The sequence below is a fragment of the Choloepus didactylus genome, chromosome 2 (genome assembly GCF_015220235.1).
Source record: "Choloepus didactylus isolate mChoDid1 chromosome 2, mChoDid1.pri, whole genome shotgun sequence".
Taxonomy (NCBI): Eukaryota; Metazoa; Chordata; class Mammalia; order Pilosa; family Megalonychidae; genus Choloepus; species Choloepus didactylus.
In genome coordinates this window covers 30,433,995-30,457,396 of record NC_051308.1, presented here as the reverse complement: position 1 = coordinate 30,457,396, position 23,402 = coordinate 30,433,995, and the positions used below count along the sequence as shown (strand labels likewise).

The window sequence follows — 23,402 nt, the reverse complement described above, 5'->3', positions numbered from 1 at the left end:
CTACAGATTCAATGAAATCCCAATCAAAATTCCAACAACCTACTTTGCAGACTTGGAAAAGCTAGTTATCAAATTTATTTGGAAAGGGAAGATGCCTCGAATTGCTAAAGACACTCTAAAAAAGAAAAACGAAGTGGGAGGACTTACACTTCCTGACTTTGAAGCTTATTATAAAGCCACAGTTGTCAAAACAGCATGGTACTGGCACAAAGATAGACATATAGATCAATGGAATCGAATTGAGAATTCAGAGATAGACCCTCAGATCTATGGCCGACTGATCTTTGATAAGGCCCCCAAAGTCACTGAACTGAGTCATAATGGTCTTTTCAACAAATGGAGCTGAGAGAGTTGGATATCCATATCCAAAAGAATGAAAGAGGACCCCTACCTCACCCCCTACACAAAAATTAACTCAAAATGGACCAAAGATCTCAATATAAAAGAAAGTACCATAAAACTCCTAGAAGATAATGTAGGAAAACACCTTCAAGACCTTGTATTAGGCGGCCACTTCCTAGACTTTACACCCAAAGCACAAGCAACAAAAGAGAAAATAGATAAATGGGAACTCCTCAAGCTTAGAAGTTTCTGCACCTCAAAGGAATTTCTCAAAAAGGTAAAGACGCAGCCAACTCAATGGGAAAAAATTTTTGGAAACCATGTATCTGACAAAAGACTGATATCTTGCATATACAAAGAAATCCTACAACTCAATGACAATAGTACAGACAGCCCAATTATAAAATGGGCAAAAGATATGAAAAGACAGTTCTCTGAAGAGGAAATACAAATGGCCAAGAAACACATGAAAAAATGTTCAGCTTCACTAGCTATTAGAGAGATGCAAATTAAGACCACAATGAGATACCATCTAACACCGGTTAGAATGGCTGCCATTAAACAAACAGGAAACTACAAATGCTGGAGGGATGTGGAGAAATTGGAACTCTTATTCATTGTTGGTGGGACTGTATAATGGTTCAGCCACTCTGGAAGTCAGTCTGGCAGTTCCTTAGAAAACTAGATATAGAGCTACCATTCGATCCAGCGATTGCACTTCTCGGTATATACCCGGAAGATCAGAAAGCAGTGACACGAACAGATATCTGCACGCCAATGTTCATAGCAGCATTATTCACAATTGCCAAGAGATGGAAACAACCCAAATGTCCTTCAACAGATGAGTGGATAAATAAAATGTGGTATATACACACGATGGAATACTACACGGCAGTAAGAAGGAACGATCTGGTGAAACATATGACAACATGGATGAACCTTGAAGACATAATGCTGAGCGAAATAAGCCAGGCACAAAAAGAGAAATATTATATGCTACCACTAATGTGAACTTTGAAAAATGTAAAACAAATGGTTTATAATGTAGAAGGTAGGGGAACTAGCAGTAGAGAGCAATTAAGGAAGGGGGAACAATAATCCAAGAAGAACAGATAAGCTATTTAACGTTCTGGGGATGCCCAGAAATGACTATGGTCTGTTAATTTCTGATGGATATAGTAGGAACAAGTTCACAGAAATGTTGCTATATTATGTAACTTTCTTGGGGTAAAGTAGGAACATGTTGGAAGTTAAGCAGTTATCTTAGGTTAGTTGTCTTTTTCTTACCCCCTTGTTATGGTCTCTTTGAAATGTTCTTTTATTGTATGTTTGTTTTCTTTTTAACTTTTTTTTTCATACAGTTGATTTAAAAAAGAAGGGAAAGTTAAAAAAAAAAAAAAAGAAAAACAAGGAAAAAAAAAAAGATGTAGTGCCCCCTTGAGGAGCCTGTGGAGAATGCAGGGGTATTCGCCTACCCCACCTCCATGGTTGCTAACATGACCACAGACATAGGGGACTGGTGGTTTGATGGGTTGAGCCCTCTTCCATAAGTTTTACCCTTGGGAAGATGGTTGCTGCAAAGGAGAGGCTAGGCCTCCCTATATTTGTGCCTAAGAGTCTCCTCCTGAATGCCTCTTTGTTGCTCAGATGTGGCCCTCTCTCTCTGGCTAAGCCAACTTGAAAGGTGAAATCACTGCCCTCCCCCCTACGTGGGATCAGACACCCAGGGGAGTGAATCTCCCTGGCAACGTGGAATATGACTCCCGGGGAGGAATGTAGACCCGGCATCATGGGACGGAGAACATCTTCTTGACCAAAAGGGGGATGTGAAAGGAAATGAAATAAGCTTCAGTGGCAGAGAGATTCCAAAACGAGCCGAGAGATCACTCTGGTGGGCACTCTTACGCACACTTTAGACAACCCTTTTTAGGTTCTAAAGAATTGGGGTAGCTGGTGGTGGATACCTGAAACTATCAAACTACAACCCAGAACCCATGAATCTCGAAGACAGTTGTATAAAAATGTAGCTTATGAGGGGTGACAATGGGATTGGGAAAGCCATAAGGACCACACTCCACTTTGTCTAGTTTATGGATGGATGTGTAGAAAAGTAGGGGAAGGAAACAAACAGACAAAGGTACCCAGTGTTCTTTTTTACTTCAATTGCTCTTTTTCACTCTAATTATTATTCTTGTTATTTTTGTGTGTGTGCTAATGAAGGTATCAGGGATTGATTTAGGTGATGAATGTACAGCTATGTAATGGTACTGTAAACAATCGAAAGTACAATTTGTTTTGTATGACTGCGTGGTATGTGAATATATCTCAATAAAATGATGATAAAAAAAAAGCATGAACAAACAATAGGCTATTTATAGGACACTTATCTTAAATTCAAAGACAGAAATAGAATTAAAGGGATGGAAAAAAATATTCCACGCAAATAGTAACCAAAAGAGAGCTGGTGTAACTACACCAATATCAGAAAAAATTTAATGAGTCTAAAACACTTATGAGGGACAAAAAAGTCACTATATACTGACAAAGCAGTCAATTCAACAAGAGATATAACAATTACAAATATATATGCACCTATTTGCACACCCTCAAAATATATGAAACTAATATTGACAGTTTTGAAAGGAAAATAGTTCTACATTAATAGTAACAGACTTCAATATACCACTGGCAATAATGGATAGAGCATCTAGAATAAAGATCAATAAGGAAATAGAAGACTTGACCAATACTCTAAACCAACTAGACTGAACAGACATATAAAGACTTCATCCAACAGCAGCAGAATGCCCATTCTTCTCCAGTACAGCTGAATCATTCTGCAGGATAGGCCCTATGTTAGGTCACAAAAATTGTCTGAATAAATTTAAAAGCATTGAAATCATATAATACATATTCTCCAACCACAACAGAATGAAGCTAGAAGTCAGTAACAGAGGAAGAAAGGAAAAGTTCATAAATGTGTGGAAATTAAACAATGCACTCTTGACCAATGAGTGAAAGAAGAAACAACAGGGAAATTAGGAAATAAAGGTACATGGAAAACATATGGGATGCAGAAACCAAAACATATGGGATATAGAAAGGGCAGTTTTCTGAGGGAAATTTATAGCTCTAAATGATTATATTAAAAAAGAAGAAATATTTCAAATCAGAAACCTAACCTCACAACTGGAAGATTTAGAAAACAAAAAGCAAACTAAACCCCAAGTGAGTAGAATGAAGGAAATAAAGATTAGAAGAAAGATCATTGAAATAGAGAATTAAGGAGAAAATCAGGAAACCAAAAGTTGGTTCATTGTAAAGATCAACCAACTTTTAGCTAGACTGACAAAGAAAAAAAAAGGGAGAGGATACAAGTAACTAATATCAGGAATTAAGGGCAGAGGGATATTATTATTAACACCAATGAAAAAGGATAAGAGGATACTATGAACAACTCTATGCCAACAAATGAGCTCACCTAGATGACATGGACAAATTCCTAGAAACAAACAAACAAAAAAACTATCTACACTGACTCAAGAAGAAATGGAATATCTCAACAGACCAATAACAAGTCATCAAAAAGCCTCCAAAAAGAAAAGACCAGGACAGATGGCTAAATTTTATCCAACATCCCAAGAAGAATTAATACTTAGTCTGCTCAAACTCTTGCAAAAAAAATCGAAGAGGAGAGAACACTTCCTAATTCATTCTACAAGACATCACCCTAATACCAAAGCCAGATAAAGATACCACAAGAAAATTACAGACAAACATCCCTTATGAATATAGAAGTAAAAATCCTCCACAAAATACTAGCAAGCTGAATCCAACAGAACATGAAAATAATTATACATCATGATTAAGTGAGATTTATCCCAGGTATGGAAAGGTAGTTCAACATAAGAAAATCAATTAGTGTAATACACCAGATTAACAGAATGAAGCGGGGGGGGGGAGGGAAACATGGTCATCTCAATTGAAACAGAAAAGGCATCTGACAAAATCCAGCACCCTTCTCAACACAAACATGTAGAAAACCAGGAAAAGAAGAAAACTTTCTCAACATGATAAAAGGCATAAATGAAAATCCACTGCTAACATCATACTCAATAGTGAAAGACTGAAAGATTTCCCTCTAAGATCAGGAACAAGAAAGGGATGCCCACTGCCACCACTGTTATTCAATATTCAACTGGAAGTTCTAGCCAGAGCAATTACACAAGAGAAAGAAATAAAAAGCATCCAAATTGAAAAGGAAGAAGTAAAACTTTTCCTATTTGCTGATGACATAATCCTTTATATAGAAAGTCCTAAAAATCCACAAGGCTACCAGAGCTACTAAATTCAGCAAAGTGGTGGGGTACAAGATCAATATGCAAAATCAGCAGCGTTTCTATATACCAGTAATGAACAATCTGAGGAAGAAATCGAAATATTCCATTTATAATAGCAACTAAAAGAATCAAATATCCAGATTAAATTTAACCAAGGATGTAAGGAATTTGTACATGGAAAGCTACAAAGCACTGTTGAAAAAAATCAATGAAAAACTAAATAAATGAAAAGACATTCAGCATTCATGGATTGGAAGACCAAATATTCTTAAGAAGCCAACTCTACCCAAGGCAATTGACAGATTCAACACAATCTCAAACAAATTCCATAGCCTTTGCAGAAATGAAGAAGCCAATCATCAAATTTATATGGAAAGGTAAGAGGCCCTGAATAGCAAAAAATGTCTTGAAAAAGAAGAACAAAGTTGGAGAACACACATTTCCCACTTTTAAAACATATTAAAAGGCTCCAGTAATCATACAGCATGATACTGGGACCAAGACAGATATATAGACCAATGGAATCCAACTAAGTGTCAGAAATAAACCCTACACCTATAGCCAATTGATTTTTGACAAGTATGCCAAGTCAACTCAATGGTGAAAAGAAAGTCTCTTCAAAAATGGTGTTGGGAAAACTGGATGTCTCTCTGCAAAAGTGTGAAGGTGGACCCTTTCCTTATAGAATGTAAAAAAGCTAACTCAAAATGGATCAGAGACCTAAATTAAGAACCAAAACTATGTAACTTCTAGAAGGAAACATAGGGAAACGTCTTCAGGTCCCTGTGTTAGGCAATGGTTTCTTAGACTTACACCAAAAAACACAAGCAACAAAAGAAAACACAGATAAATGGGACTTCCTTTTCATAAAAGTTTTTAATTTTGATGACTTCAACATGAAAATAAAAAGACAACCTATAGAATGGCAGAAAATATATGGAAACAACATATCCAATAAGGGTTTAACAACCAGAATATATAAAGAACCCCTACAATTCAACATCCACAAGACCAACAATCCAATTCAAACAATGGACAAAAGACTTGCATAACATGTGGTGGAGAGGGCGGGGGGAAATACGAACACTTGTTCATTGTTGGTGGGAATATAAAGTGATACAGCCATTATGGAAAATAGTTTGATGGTTCCTTAGAAAGTTAAGTATAGAATTACCATACGATCTGGCAATCCCACTTCTTGGTATATATCCAAAAGAATTGAAAGCAGGAACTTGAACAGGTATTTACATCCCAGTGTTCACAGTGGCATTTTTCACAATTGCAAATGATGGATGCAACCCAAGTGTTCATCAACAGATGAAGGGATAAACAATATGTGGTCTATACATACAATGGAGTATCATTCAGCCATAAAAAGAATGAGGTTCTGACACATGTGACAACATGAATGAACCTTAAAGACATCAGAAAAGGACAAATATTGTATGATCTCACTGATATGAAATAATTAGAATAAGCAAATTCATAGCGGCATAAACTAATACAAGTTACCAGAAGTCAGTGTGGGCATATAGGAGGTTAATGCTTAATTGGCACAGTGTTTGTTTGGAGAAGTGGAAAAGTTTTTGTAATGGATGAGGTGATGTTAGTACAACATTGTGAAGGTAATTAACTCCACTGAATTATATATTAGAAATGTGGTAGATGTGATTAAAGGCAGAAATTTTAGGTTATGTGTTTCTAGAATAAAATAAAAAAAAAATAGGACTGTACAACACAAACAGGGAACCCTAATATAAAATATGGATTATAGTTAATAGTACAATTATAATAATACTGTTTCATCAATTGTAAATGAGTTACCATAGTAATTCAAAGTGTTAATAGGAAAAAATGTGTGAGGGAGGATATATGGAAACTATTTTCTGCAAGCTTACAACTTCTCCAACAACAACAAAAAAAGTCATCCACTCAAAAGAAAAAGTTGAGAATTCATCGAATTTCCACTGAGGGCAGTGTTCCATTCTTTTTACAGTAAGTACCATCTTATCTCCAGGATTTAGATGAAGTTTACAAAGCACTATCACATTTTCATTTAATCCTGCCATAATCCTATGAAGTTGATATGATTATCTGCTTATAACAGAAGAAACTGAGGCTTATAGAGGTTATTTGCCTAAAGTAGGAATGTCAGAGCAGGCTGAGGATTCAACATGTCCTCTATTTCCAAGTCCTTGGGCCACTCCAACCTTCTCTCTTCTTTATCCAATATCTACTTCTCTGTCACCTCAAATCAATTAAAAAAAAAATTCAGAATGTAGTAACTAGAGTGCCTAACCCTGAGAATATATGACAGGAATTACCAGGGTCCTTTGGGCTCACAGAAATTGCTTTGCCTTCAGAGGACCACAACAAGGCATGAATTGGGTTTTCATCATAGGCAAAGCTGCACAAATGATTCCCAGATGTTACAAACTGATGGCCAACACCCCAACTGGCAATCGGTCAGGCAAAGGATTTGTTTAATCAGAAAATGCCCCCATTTTTCTCATTTTCCCTGCAGCACGAGATGCAAAAGGAGCTGCAAACACTGACCGTTTTCTTTAGTACAGATCACCAACTCAGAATGTTATGTTCCAAGCCATGAATGCCATTGCTGTATGGTCTGCTATCAAAGGTGTTTACCCACATCCCAATGTAGAACATTCCTGGAGACTGCTGGAGTTGGGATTGGATATTAGGGTCATCCATTTGACCCGTTTTTTTTTTGTTTGTTTTTTTTTTTTTTTAGGCACAAAGGATAATAGCAGACATTGAATCATGGCCACTTCTTCAGCGCTTTTTCCATCTCTCATAAGCAATCTAGGTTGTACTCCTTCATGCAGCAAACACCTAAAATTGTTTCCTCAAGCCTTTGAACTCTGATGGCACTTAATATGCATTTGGCTCCTTCTTAATGTTTTCCTTTCATACTGCAACTGATGTGAGTTAATGTGAAACTATATTCCTATAACTATGACTCCTAAAAATTCATTTCATCAATATACATGAGTAAGAGTGTCTTCTTTTCCAAGAAATATATGAAATCTTTTCTTAAAAAAGTAAAGCTATGGCCCTCCAGGAATAAACAAACTAGAAATCCAGAGGGTAGGGGTTTGGCTTCCAATTCAGCCCTTCAAAGATCACTGCCCCAACACTGCTAACCCACAAAGAGGCAGGACCAGCTGGGACAACACTCGCCCATACTGAACCTTTGTGCAACTGAGAAAAAAAGATGTCCTCTTTGGACAAACAGAGCCCTCCAGGAGGCACCTTGGCTTGGCCAGAAGAATGCTGACCAGGTTTCAGCCCTACTCACCCCCTCAACTAGAGGCCGTTGTTCCATGAGCAATTTGCACAGTTGTGCATGGGAAACGCAAGAGTCTCAAAGGAAGCTGAATGGTAGCCATGGAATAGGCAGACAGAGCTAGGAGGAGGGTGTTGTGAGGGAAAGAAGGGAAAAGCTTAGACACCAAGTCAGAATGAGCCCCTAGCAGGAGCAAAGGGGGCAACGGTAGATGTAACAAACTTCAAGGAAAACAAAACAAGAAACAGGAAAAAAAAAACAAAAAAAAAACCCTTAAGTTTCACAGTATGAGCTCCTAAAAGTTCTCAGATTGTTTTGTAGAGGTAGCATTCTATCATAATGGATGTGGTGTTAAATGAATGGTCCCAGTCTGTACAAAGAGCTTGATACCCTGTGTCTCCGCAGAATTAGTAAGTAAAAGGTAGATTTTGTGCACCCCTCTCCACTTTTCTCCTTCTAGATCACCTGAGTCCAATGTGGTATGTTTAAAACAGTTTTTTTTGTTGATGTATTTATTTATTTTATTTATTTATTTTTTTTTTTTGGTGCAGAAAGGTGTGTGTTGAGGCTTTATTTATAATAGCAAAAGGGGGGCAAGGAGAAAAGGAAGCTATCAAAATCTCCAGCCCCAGAGAGATGGTTAACCAAATTATGTTTCATTCATTAAATGGATTATTAGGCAGCCATTAAATGAATGATTACAAAGAATGTTGACTAACACAGGGAAATGCTTAGCATATAATCAATGTAAAAAGATGGTGCAAAATTATATATATAATAAAAGCATTTATTATAAAATAAATGCATTAGAAAGACTAAAAAGATGTGCTTTACAGGTATGTTTTCACATAACATGATTCTAGATGCTGCGTTTTTGTCAAGATTTTTCCATTCTTCTTCATACCTTCTTTACTCTCCAAATTTTCCACAATGTTTAGGTATCACTGTTTGAGAATATATTTCAAAAATACAAATGAGAACAAGAATGATGGCCACATTATATTCACCATTCATGATCATCTATTACTTTTTTTTTTTTAATTCAGTTTTATTGAAATATATTCACAAACCATACAGTCATCCATGGTATAGAATCAACTGTTCACAGTATGATCATATAGTTATGCGTTCATCACCACAATCTATTTCTGAACATTTTCCTTACATCAGAAAGAATCAGAATAAGAATAAAAAATAAAAGTGAAAAGAGAATACCCAAACCATCCCTCCATCCCACCCTATTTGTCATTTAGTTTTTACTCCCATTTTTCTACTGATTTTTTTCAATTTTTTAACTTTGTTTATCAAAAAATTAAAAACAGGCAAACAACAACCAAAAAAAACCCCACAACATTTCAAACAAAGCAATGGATTAAGGAAAACAAATAACCTAAAATAACTACTTTGCTTCCAATATGTTCCTACCATACCCCAAGAAAATTAATAAACCATGTCCAAACAGAGGAGTAAGAAAAACAAATAATCTAAAATAACTACATTGCTTCCAACATGTTCCTACCATACCCCAAGAAAATTAACAACCCCTAAGAAAACAAAGGAATAAGAGAAAAAAAAACCTAAAATAACTCTATTGCTTCCAACATGATCTTACTATATCCAAGAAAGTTTACAAACCATAATCATTCCTGAGCATTCCCATAACATTGAGATTACCCTCCATAGTTTATCTGTTCTTATTAGATTATCATTCCCCCTCCACTAATTGGTATCTCTAGGTCCCCTACATTCTACAGTATAAAACATTGTACATTTTTCACAGAATTCACATTAGTGGTAACATACAATATCTCTCTTTTTGTGCCTGGCTTATTTTGCTCAGCATTATGTCTTTTTTTTTTTTTTTTTTTTTAATCTTCATTTTATTGAGATATATTCATATACCACGCAGTCATACAAAACAAATCGTACTTTCGATTGTTCACAGTACCATTACATAGTTGTACATTCATCACCCAAATCAATCCCTGACACCTTCATTAGCACACACACAAGAATAACAAGAATAATAATTAGAGTGAAAAGGAGCAATTGAAGTAAAAAAGAACACTGGGTACCTTTGTCTGTTTGTTTCCTTCCCCTATTTTTCTACTCATCCATCCATAAACTAGACAAAGTGGAGTGTGGTCCTTATGGCTTTCCCAATCCCCTTGACACCCCGCATAAGCTACATTTTTATACAACTGTCTTCGAGATTCATGGGTTCTGGGTTGTAGTTTGATAGTTTCAGGTATCCACCACCAGCTACCCCAATTCTTTAGAACCTAAAAAGGGTTGTCTAAAGTGTGCATAAGAGTGCCCACCAGAGTGACCTCTCGGCTCCTTTTGGATTCTCTCTGCCACTGAAGCTTATTTCATTTCCTTTCACATCCCCCTTTTGGTCAAGAAGATGTTCTCCGTCCCACGATGCCGGGTCTACATTCCTCCCCGGGAGTCATATTCCACATTGCCAGGGAGATTCACTCCCCTGGGTGTCTGATCCCACGTAGTGGGGAGGGCAGTGATTTCACCTTTCAAGTTGGCTTAGTTAGAGAGACAGGGCCACATCTGAGCAACAAAGAGGCATTCGGGAGGAGGCTCTTAGGCACAACCATAGGGAGGCCTAGCCTCTCCTTTGTAGCAACCGTCTTCCCAAGGGTAAAACCTGTGGTAGAGGGCTCAACCCATCAAACCACCAGTCCCCTATGTCTGTGGTCATGTTAGCAACCATGGAGGTGGGGTAGGCGAATACCCCTGCATTCTCCACAGGCTCCTCAAGGGGGCACTACATCTTTTTTTTTTTTTTTTTTTTAACTTTCCCTTCTTTTTTAAATCAACTGTATGAAAAAAAAGTTAAAAAGAAAACAAACATACAATAAAAGAACATTTCAAAGAGACCATCACAAGGGAGTAAGAAAAAGACAACTAACCTAAGATAACTGCTTAACTTCCAACATGTTCCTACTTTACCCCAAGAAAGTTACATAATATAGCAACATTTCTGTGAACTTGCTCCTACTATATCCATCAGAAATTAACAGACCATAGTCATTCATGGGCATCCCCAGAACGTTAAATAGCTTATCTGTTCTTCTTGGATTATTGTTCCCCCTTCCTTAATTGCTCTCTATTGCTAGTTCCCCTACATTCTACATTATAAGCCATTTGTTTTACATTTTTCAAAGTTCACATTAGTGGTAGCATATAATATTTCTCTTTTTGTGCCTGGCTTATTTCGCTTAGCATTATGTCTTCAAGGTTCATCCACGTTGTCATATGTTTCACGAGATCGTTCCTTCTTACTGCCGCGTAGTATTCCATCGTGTGTATATACCACATTTTATTTATCCACTCATCTGTTGAAGGACATTTGGGTTGTTTCCATCTTTTGGCAATTGTGAATAATGCTGCTATGAACATTGGCGTGCAGATATCTGTTCGTGTCACTGCTTTCCGATCTTCCGGGTATATACCGAGAAGTGCAATCGCTGGATCAAATGGTAACTCTATATCTAGTTTTCTAAGGAACTGCCAGACTGACTTCCAGAGTGGCTGAACCATTATACAGTCCCACCAACAGTGAATAAGAGTTCCAATTTCTCCACATCCCCTCCAGCATTTGTAGTTTCCTGTTTGTTTAATGGCAGCCATTCTAATCGGTGTTAGATGGTATCTCATTGGGGTCTTAATTTGCATCTCTCTAATAGCTAGTGAAGCTGAACATTTTTTCATGTGTTTCTTGGCCATTTGTATTTCCTCTTCAGAGAACTGTCTTTTCATATCTTTTGCCCATTTTATAATTGGGCCGACTGTACTACTGTCATTGAGTTGTAGGATTTCTTTGTATATGCAAGATATCAGTCTTTTGTCAGATACATGGTTTCCAAAAATTTTTTCCCATTGAGTTGGCTGCCTCTTTACCTTTTTGAGAAATTCCTTTGAGGTGCAGAAACTTCTAAGCTTGAGGAGTTCCCATTTATCTATTTTCTCTTTTGTTGCTTGTGCTTTGGGTGTAAAGTCTAGGAAGTGGCCGCCTAATACAAGGTCTTGAAGATGTTTTCCTACATTATCTTCTAGGAGTTTTATGGTACTTTCTTTTATATTGAGATCTTTGGTCCATTTTGAGTTAATTTTTGTGTAGGGGGTGAGGTAGGGGTCCTCTTTCATTCTTTTGGATATGGATATCCAACTCTCCCAGCCCCATTTGTTGAAAAGACCATTATGACTCAGTTCAGTGACTTTGGGGGCCTTATCAAAGATCAGTCGGCCATAGATCTGAGGGTGTATCTCCGAATTCTCGATTCGATTCCATTGACCTATATGTCTATCTTTGTGCCAGTACCATGCTGTTTTGGCAACTGTGGCTTTATAATAAGCTTCAAAGTCAGGGAGTGTAAGTCCTCCCACTTCGTTTTTCTTTTTTAGAGTGTCTTTAGCAATTCGAGGCATCTTCCCTTTCCAAATAAATTTGATAACTAGCTTTTCCAAGTCTGCAAAGTAGGTTGTTGGAATTTTGATTGGGATTGCATTGAATCTGTAGATGAGTTTGGGTAGAATTGACATCTTAATGACACTTAGTCTTCCTATCCATGAACATGGAATATTTTTCCATCTTTTAAGGTCCCCTTCTATTTCTTTTAGTAGAGTTATGTAGTTTTCTTTGTATAGGTCTTTTACATCTTTGGTTAAATTTATTCCTAGGTACTTGATTTTTTTAGTTGCTATTGAAAATGGTATCTTTTTCTTGAGTGTCTCTTCAATTTGTTCATTTCTAGCATATAGAAACATTACTGACTTATGTGCATTAACCTTGTATCCCGCTACTTTGCTAAATTTGTTTATTAGCTCTAGTAGCTGTATCGTCGATTTCTCAGGGTTTTCTAGATATAAGATCATATCATCTGCAAACAATGACAGTTTTACTTCTTCTTTTCCAATTTGGATGCCTTTTATTTCTTTGTCTTGCCGGATTGCCCTGGCTAGCACTTCCATCACAATGTTGAATAACAGTGGTGACAGCGGGCATCCTTGTCTTGTTCCTGATCTTAGAGGGAAGGCTTTCAGTCTCTCACCATTGAGTTCTATGCTGGCTGTGGGTTTTTCATATATGCTCTTTATGATGTTGAGGAAGTTTCCTTCAATTCCTACCTTTTGAAGTGTTTTTATCAAAAAGGGATGTTGGATTTTGTCAAATGCTTTTTCAGCATCTATTGATATGATCACTTGATTTTTCCCTTTTCAATTTTTAATGTGTTGTAATACATTGATTGATTTTCTTATGTTGAACCATCCTTGCATGCCCGGAATGAACCCCACTTGGTCATGGTGTATGATTTTTTTAATGTGTCTTTGGATTCGATTTGCAAGTATTTTGTTGAGGATTTTTGCATCTATATTCATTAGGGAGATTGGCCGGTAGTTTTCCTTTTTTGTAGCATCTTTGCCTGGTTTTGGTATTAGATTGATGTTAGCTTCATAAAATGAGTTAGGTAGTGTTCCATTTTCTTCAATGTTTTGAAAGAGTTTGAGTAAGATTGGTGTCAGTTCTTTCTGGAAAGTTTGGTAGAATTCCCCTGTGAAGCCATCTGGTCCTGGGCATTTATTTGTGGGAAGATTTTTGATGACTGATTGGATCTCTTTGCTTGTGATGGGTTGGTTGAGGTCTTCTATTTCTTCTCTGGTCAGTCTAGGTTGTTCATATGTTTCCAGGAAATTGTCCATTTCCTCTACATTATCCAGTTTGTTGCCATACCGTTGTTCATAGTATCCTCTTATAATTTTTTTAATTTCTTCAGGATCTGCAGTTATGTCACCTTTTTCATTCATTATTTTGTTTATATGGGTCTTCTCTCTTTTTGATTTTGTCAGTCTAGCTAGGGGCTTGTCAATCTTGTTGATCTTCTCAAAGAACCAACTTTTGGTGATATTTATCCTCTCTATTGTTTTTTTGTTCTCTATGTCATTTATTTCTGCTTTAATCCTTGTTATTTCTTTTCTTGTATTTGGTTTAGGATTGGTTTGCTGTTCATTTTCTAGCTTCTTCAGTTGATCCATTAGTTCTTTGATTTTGGCTCTTTCTTCCTTTTTAATACATGCGTTTAGTGCTATAAATTTCCCCCTTAGCACTGCTTTTGCTGCATCCCATAGGTTTTGGTATGTTGTGTTCTCATTTTCATTCGTCTCTATATATTTAGCAATTTCTCTTGCTATTTCTTCTTTAACCCACTGATTGTTTAGAAGTGTGTTGTTTAACCTCCAGGTATTTGTGAATTTTCTAAGTCTCTGATGGTTATTGACTTCTAATTGTATTCCTTTGTGGTCAGAGAATGTGCTTTGAATAATTTCTATCTTTTTAAATTTATTGAGGCTTGTTTTATGTCCCAGCATATGATCTATTCTGGAGAAAGTTCCATGAGCACTAGAAAAGTATGTGTATCCTGGTGATTTGGGATGTAATGTCCTGTATATGTCTGTTAAATCTAATTCATTTATCGGATTGTTTAGGTTTTCAATTTCCTTATTGGTCTTCTGTCTGGTTGATCTATCTATAGGAGAGAGTGATGTGTTGAAGTCTCCCACAATTATTGTGGAAACATCAATTGCTTCCTTTAGTTTTGCCAGTGTTTCTCTCATGTATTTTGTGGCACCTTGGTTGGGTGCATAGATATTTACGATTGTTATTTCTTCTTGCTGAATTGCCCCTTTTATTAGTACGTAGTGGCCTTCTTTGTCTCTCAAAACATCCCTGCATTTGAAGTCTATTTTATCTGAGATTAATATTGCTACACCTGCTTTCTTTTGGCTGTAGCTTGCATGAAATATTTTTTTCCATCCTTTCACTTTCAGTTTCTTTGTGTCCCTGTGTCTAAGATGAGTCTCTTGTATGCAACATATTGATGGTTCATTTTTTTTGATCCATTCTGCGAATCTATATCTTTTAATTGGGGAGTTTAATCCATTTACATTCAAAGTTATAACTGTGAAGGCATTTCTTGAATCAGCCATCTTATCCTTTGGTTTATGTTTGTCATATTTTTCCCCTGTCTATTAATATCCTTTATTGTACCCATACTGAATCTCTTTAGTACTGAACCTTTCTCCAAGTCTCTCTGTCCTTTCTTTGTTTCTCTGTCTGTAGGGCTCCCTTTAGTATCTCCAGTAGGGCAGGTCTCTTGTTAGCAAATTCTCTCAGCATTTGTTTGTCTGTGAAAAATTTAAGCTCTCCCTCAAATTTGAAGGAGAGCTTTGCTGGATAAAGTATTCTTGGCTGGAAATTTTTCTCACTCAGAATTTTAAATATATCGTGCCACTGCCTTCTTGCCTCCATGGTGGCTGCTGAGTAGTCACTACTTAGTCTTATGCTGTTTCCTTTGTATGTGGTGAATTGCTTTTCTCTTGCTGCTTTCAGAACTTGCTCCTTCTCTTCTGTGTTTGATAGTGTGATCAGTATATGTCTCGGAGTGGGTTTATTTGGATTTATTCTATTTGGAGTTCGCTGAGCATTTATGATTTGTGTATTTATATTGTTTAGAAGATTTGGGAAGTTTTCCCCAACAATTTCTTTGAATACTCTTCCTAGACCTTTACCCTTTTCTTCCCCTTCTGGGACACCAATGAGTCTTATATTTGGACGTTTCATATTATCTATCATAACCCTGAGGTCCATTTCGATTTTTTCAATTTTTTTCCCCATTCTTTCTTTTATGCTTTCATTTTCCATTGTGTCATCTTCCAGGTCACTGATTCGTTGTTCAACTTCCTCTAGTCTTGTACTATGAGTGTCCAGAATCTTTTTAATTTGGTCAACAGTTTCTTTAATTTCCATAAGATCATCCATTTTTTTATTTAGTCTTGCAATGTCTTCTTTATGCTCTTCTAGAGTCTTCTTGATTTCCTTCATATCCCGTACTATGGTCTCATTGTTCATCTTTAGTTCTTTGAGTAGCTGCTCTAGGTGCTGTGTCTCTTCTGGTCTTTTGATTTGGGTGCTTGGGCTTGGGTTATCCATATCGTCTGGTTTTTTCATCTGCTTTATAATTTTCTGTTGTTTTTGGCCTCGTGGCATTTGCTGAACTTGATAGGGTTCTTTTAGGGTTTGTAGACCTATTGAAGTCCTTATCTCTAATTTATCAGATCTACAGCTTCGTGGAGTACACTTTCTCTAACTAACCAGCAGGTGGCGTCCACGAGCCACCTGTTCTCCACAAGCCAGTTCTCCCCTGCTTAGTCTTTTTGGTGAGTGGGGGAGTGAGTCTTGTGGGGCCCAATTGGTGTACCAAGCTTGCGTGTGTAGTTGGTGTTGCCTGCCCTGTATGTGGGGCGTGTTTCTGGGCAGTCGGGGAGGGGGGGGTGGCTCTAACAATCAAATCTCCCTGGTGATCCTAGAGTTTTAAAGCTGCTGCAATAGTCTAATCCTTCAGTTCAGTCCTGCCACAGTTTGTCTCTGCCACTGACCCACAAGTCCTTGGTATTGGCGTATGGCTCCTGAGACTTGCAAGTGGGCCCCTCTTCCAGGCTGTGCACCCCGGGTCCTCTGTTGAGGGATGACTGTGCTATGTCACAGGTGAGTGCCGTCCCCCCAGGGCAGTTCTGGGCTGCTGGGCTGTGTAGGGAGGCTCCCAGTCTGCTGAAATGATGGCTGAATGGGGCTTTGTTAATTCACACTGCTCTACCTTCCCAACTCTGGGACAATCAGCTGAGGTTGCAGGGAAGGCTAATGTCCACGCCCAGTTTTGTGGTGTGTGCCTGTTATTTGAAGCACTTCCGTCACACTGGGTTGTCTGGGGCAGTTCTGGGCTATGGGGCTGGTGATGGGCAGGAGTGTTTCCTGTCCACCAGGATGATGGCTGTGAGCGGACACCCCCCTTTTCTTGGGAAGTTGTGGTGTTTAGTGAATTTTCTCAGCCACTGGATTATTGCGTTTTGTCTCAGAGCTCTCCTAGTTCTGCTCTTGACTTGACCTGCCCAAATAGTAAGTCTTTGAAGCTTTCTGTATTGGGCTTCTTAGAGTAATTGTTTTAGAAAAAGAAAAAAGGATTAAAAAAAAAAACCAAAAAAAAAAATCGGGCCCTCCTCAGACATCTAATGGGTTATTGAAATGCTAAGAGACAAAGCAATCAGGGCCATTAAGGAAAGGTCCACAGGGCAGAGAGATCAGCTTTTCTTCGGGATTTGCATATGCGCCGCAGGGCCCTTCCCCTTTCTATGTTCACCAGGACTCCAAAAATCCTCCGCTTTTATTTTGGAGTTTTTCGTGTTGTTTTTTTTCTATGCCTGTCTCCTCTCTGCTGGGCTGGCAGCTCTCAGATTCTCTGGTGTCTGGTCTCAGTGTATCTATGGTTGGAGTTTGTATCAGTAGAATGAGTTTCCGATAAGGGCTGCCACTGCAGTTCTCCCTTCTCCTTCCCGGAGCTGACAGCCCCTCCTCCCCCAGGACTGAGCCTGGCAGGGAGGGGCGCGGGTCCCCTGGCCGCAAAAACTTACAGATTTCGCTGATCTCAGCAGTTCCACGTTTTCATGAGTGTTGTATGAAGTATGCCCAAAGTCAGATTGCTCTGTGGTGTCCAGTCCACGCAGTTCCTGGCTTTCTACCTACTTTCCTGGAGGAGTAACTAAAACATACAGCTCACCAGTGTGCCATCTTGCCCCGCCTCCATCTATTCTGTTGATGTATTTATAATGGGAGAAAGTAAGCATTCATTTTTTTAATGCATCTTTTATTGTGAACTTTAACATTATACATAACTGTGATAACTTTCAAAGTGCAAATTAACAACTAGTTAGAAAATTTCAAATAATGTCATGGGTCATAGTTCCATAACTTCAGCTATTTCCATCATTGTAAAATATAACATACATACAGAAAGGTGTTAACTTTCGATGTACAGCTCAACAAGGAGTTATATAGGTATTTCAAAAATTTTTATGGGTTACAGTTCCACAGTTTCAGTTCGTTCTTTATTATGCAATATAGGGTATATACAGAAAGGTATAAAGGCTTTCAAAGCACAATTCAACAAATAGCTATAGAGCAAATTTCAAAGGATGTTATAGGTTACAGTTCCACCATGTCATTTACCTTCTTCCAGCTATTCTAACTCCCCAGCATCTAAAAATATAGATATATTTATATAAAGTTTCAATATTCATAGGCCTTTGTTAAATCTATGGGGATGTGAGCATTCTTAAAGAGAACCTTGCCCAATGGAAAAAACAAAAGGACTCTTTCTGTCCTTTTTAGAATGAGTAAACTTCTAGTGTATAACCAAGTATTACTGTTACATGTTCACATGTCAAGGGCCTAGAGAGCCTTCACTGTGCACGATTATATAGGAAGAGTGTTTGCTGTAACCAGCTCAACAAGGCACTATTTGAGTTGGCTGTCAGAAAGAATGTGGAAACGGCTGTTTTGGGCAGGCCCTTCCCTGTAACAGTAATAGATGTGTGCACAGTAGCACAGCTGTGCTCTGCCAAGAGCAGGCCCGGCGAGGTGGGTGACAAGGAGGAATGAGGCCCCGAAGGCAGGGCCTCAGTCAGACCTCAGCGCAGCTCAGCCCCTGACCCCGGAGCTAGTCTAAGTCCTCATGCCACAGCAACCTCTGGCCTCAAGGGGACACTCTGAACAAAAGTATAACAACATCCTTACGATGTTTGGACAAAGCCAAGAAGTTGGGGGAGTTGATGAAAGGAAATGTGGGACAATTTGGCAAATGATGAAGAGAAAGCAGAGCAAATGGATCCCACAAGATGAATTTGAGAGAAATCCTCTATTAAGGTAAAAACCAAAAATTATCCAGAAAATTCCAGAACCAGGATATATATATATATATATATATATATATATATATATATATATATATATATATGTATATATATATATATATATATATATATATATATATATATATGTATGTATGTATGTATGTATGTATATGTATGTGTGTGTGGAATAAAGGTCAAACTCTTCCAGAATAGAGTAGATAAGTACAAAAGAGCCCCATTACTGGAAAAACAAAGATGAATAGGGAGAAAAAAGTTCTAATTAATTTGATGCACCCAATAATGAGAAAAAAAGGCTATAAGGGTTTGAAGGCCATGAGTAATCTGAAGTAATCAAAAAGCTCTGAAAACAACTTAAAAGTATTTACTTATATCAAGAAAATAGGGAAATTTAAATGAAGATCACTGACAATTCTAAATGAAGATCACTGACAATTCTTATGGATTGAATTGTATCCCCCGGAAAGATATGTCGACGTCCTAACCAACCACCGCTCCCTGGATGTGGCAAAGGAGGCAGAGGGTGGATTTGGGCTGCCACAGGCCAAGGAACGCCAGCTGCTGCCAGGAGCCCGAAGAGAGGAACGGAAGGATCCTCCCTCCAGTTTCAGAGGGAGCAGGGCCCTGCTGACCCTTTGACTTTGGCCCTCTGGCCTCCAGAACTGCGAGAAAATGATTTTCTGTCATTTTAAAGCCGCCAAGTTTGTGGTACTTTGTTATGGCAGCCATCAGAAACTAAGACAATAGTGAAAATGCCTTTGTATAACTTTACTTGAAATTTTTATTTGAAATCGATAGAAGGTACAGTCTTACAAAGATTGTAAACTAAACATAAAAGTTATAAACAAAAAAACTACAACAAGAAGTGATGTCTGAAAGCAGAACTGAAAGCACATGGGCTCACCAGCTCCACAGACGTGGCATCACTGGCTCTGCCAAAACTTGAAATTGTCTTTGAAAAGCTCATGTGACAGCTGGCAATGCTCACTATTTTCCAAATACTTGATCTGAATGGAGATTTAAATCCTCCAGAGAATCATTTTCTCCATGAATAAAAAAGGATTTTTCACGGTTATTCAGGTTATTTGAAAATGAAAGTCAATGAGAAATTAGGCTAACCAAAAGATTCATTTTATTTACCAGAGCTCAAGGCAATCCTGTGTATAATCCAGAAACCACTCCCGGCTCTTCAAATAAAAATGAAGATTTTCTACCTCAACTTATTAAGGCTTGACTTTCACCCAGAAATTTACAGTGGGTTTCATTTCACTTCATACATTATAAGGCAAAGTACATTTTAAAAATATGTCTTTATCTAAAGTGAATCAACAAATGGGAAAAGTCTAATTACACCCTACCTCACCACTTCATCTCTAAATGGGAGTTGTGCAAAGGAGATACTCCCATTTGAAATGCTCTTTACGTCCAGTGCCAGCACATAATAGTTAACCAACCTGATGGATCAATTTTGCCAATCTCTTCTATGGGTTCACTATTAATGTTTTTTCCAAAAACAGTGTTTTGGGGCAATGGGGTACCAAGATTCTGAGGTAAAGGCCGTCTACCATGGTGCTTATATTTAACCAACTCCGTAAAGAAATTCTGGCAAGCGAGGCCTAAAAGGACAAGCGCTTTGGGTGCCATAATTTCCCAAAGCAGTGTTTCTTAAACTATCTGTTGAAGGATACTAATTACTTATAGAATACAAGCCCCGATTATTTATTCTTAGATACAAACATAAAATTACTGTAATTTTCTAATGATTACTTCTCAATTTCTCTACATATCACAGGCCCCTGACAATTTGTGGACAAGCACCAGTTTGCAGACCACACTTTGAGTAGCACCACCTAAAAGCCTCATCGGTTTCTCAGAATTGGTATTCCTATTTTATAGATGTTGAGTTTGAGATGCAACAAGGTCTACCCAGATGCCTACCCATAGTTCTGGAAAGTAAAAATTTTAAAAGAAAACTTAAGATTGTAGAGAAAATGGATATCTGCAACCTTCAACACACTACATTTTGTTCTATGTATCTTCTCAAAAAAATCACAGGGTCCATTTATTTCAAATGTGTTTTACAAGCAAGGACCATCAATACATGATTATAGTAAAAATTCTGTAATTTTTACTATAATCCCAAGTGAGAGGAAACCAGGATCAATTATTCACGTTGCCCCTTCCCAGCTGTGTGGCTTTGGGTCAGTAACTTAACCTCAGGACACCTCTTTATCCATAAAGAGGGAAACTGACAGGATCTATCTCAGAGGGTTACTCTTAAGGGAGATTTTGCATTTTAAAAGCTTAGTATAATGAGTCTTGCATACTCAATGCTCAAACAGCAGTCACACTGGCCACATATTTGGCAAGTGGCATACCTCCCATATGAAATGAAATGATGCCCAGCACAGCTTTCTGGGAGCAGGCCATCCTTGTGTCCTGATTTGGAGCTCCAGGAGAGTTCCAGATTCCTATAGACTCAGTTGTATTTCCATCACACTTTCAAGCAGAGACAGTTGAAAAGTGGTGAGCACACATTTAAGGCATAGGAGTTGACTGTGCGCCAAAAGCCCTATGAGGAGAGCAATTCCTGCTCTTCAATATAAAACCATAACCACAACAGTGTTTCTAATTTTGGCACCATCAACAGACCCAGATTTCACTCCTATGAAAAGCTGCCTTTACCAAAGCCTCATACAACTTTGCTTTAGCTAAAACGTAAAATCGCCAAAACTGAACTCAGTTTACTGTCTGACAACAGAAGCTGGTCTTGTTCTGATGTATCAAAACCAGGGTGAGAAACACTCTGCTTCTGTCTCTTGATATTGCGGGCCTTGAGAAAGTAACTCAGTCTTCTGCATTATGTTACTGTCAATACGCAGCCACCCTCATCAAAAGGTATGAAATCCCAACTATTACTGATGTGAACAGTAGAGCAAGACAGGCCAATGGGTAAGGTTGGGAACAACCCTATACATACATACACACACACACACACACACACAATTATTCTTTTCCACGTGGTAACTTTTCCCCACTGTACATTGTAAACCCTTTGAACACAAATCAAGCACTTTTAATGTGTTATCCGTTAACTTCCAAGTGCTATCAGCATTCACCACATGAAAAGTAATAAGGATTTAGGCCGCTCTGTAGATCATTTTAGCTCTCTGAAAGTTCAAAACACAAGCCATTGCAATCCAGAAGCCATGAGTTTAAGAGTATTTATCACTAACAACATCTGTGGGGCCTCCTCCAACTGACATTATCAGCTCACATTTTGGGTTCACCTCAGTATTTCTATTTCACCCCTTGCCTATGAAGCAAGATTCTCAGAAAGGACAGTCTTTGTCATCCTTTTCCTTGATTTTTGTTTATTTGTAGACCCTCTTTTGATTAATGAGAAAACCTGTCCTCAAGCATATGCATACCATTTGTTTAACACTCAGGAGTTCCCATACCTATCTCATCCTGACACCCTCTCTCTGGCTCTAAACAAACTGCTGATTTGTAAGCACCAGGAAACACCTGTTCTCCCTAAACACTGTCCATAAGGAGCACTAAGTTCTCATTTCTTCTTGTTTCAATTCCTTCTTCTGGTGTGTGTGTGTGTGTGTGTGTGTGTGTGTGTGTGTGTGTGTGTGTGTGTGTGTGTGTGTGTGTGTGTGTGTGTGTCAGAAAATCTTCATAAAATTGTATAGATAGACTCTGAACTGAAGAGTCCATCTTTTCACATTCAAAGAATTTCAGGTTAAGAAGGTGCACTAAAGGTCAACTCCCATCTGAGCACTAAGTGTTCTCTCCAGCACTGAGGCCAGGTGATCATTCAACATAGACTTGATCATACTCAGTGATGGGCACCTCACTCAGTCCCGGGTCAGTGTGCATTGTGAGCAAGATCTTCATTCTGAGCTGAGAGACATCTCCCTTTCACCACTAGATTTTATATAACCTCTGCCCATATTCTCAGATGCTCTACAGAATCAATCGAATCCCTCTTTTACATGACGGCCCAGGAGATATTTGAAGGCTGCTATAATGTCCCTCCAGGCCTTCTCTTCTCCAGAATAGGTCCAATTCTCTTAGCCATTCCTTATGCAAGACGTGGCTTCAACACTGTGGTCACTGTCCCCAGGACACACTCTAATAACCTACCTAGGTCCTGTGATCAACTGTTTTTTATGGCATTTCCTCAAATTGTTCCATCTCTTCATTTCCAAATGGCACAGACATGACATCTCAGTGAACTCAGGGCCTAGAGACACCAAGGACTGTGAACAGAGCTACCCCAGTGGCCCCACCACTGGGCAGCCAGCACATCGTTATTTCCTGTTACTTCCCACACATTCAAGTTAGCCCAGTGTTCAGAGGACAAAAAACATGGCACCAAGGTGCAATCAAAACCTCAAATCCAGTTGTCCAACAAGCCGTACGTGCTGCCTTTACTGTGTCTTAATCCAGGATAACAGTCCTCTGCTCCTCCTCCAACATGCTCCTTTACTAAGGACAGCCCCTTCCTTGTATTTGTATTTTGGTTGTTACCATTCATAAGGATAACAAGAAAAGCCACACAATATTCCTTCTTACTAATATACTAATGAAGTCTGTAATGACTTAACATAGTATTTTGTATAGTA

The 23,402-nt window shown here is 38.3% G+C and overlaps 1 protein-coding gene across 5 annotated transcripts in view; it reads right to left on the bottom strand.

Annotated features, from left to right (window-relative positions):
- Positions 1 to 23,402, bottom strand: part of KIF26B (kinesin family member 26B) — a 534,059-nt gene that overhangs the window by 269,986 nt on the left and 240,671 nt on the right. The window lies entirely within an intron of this gene.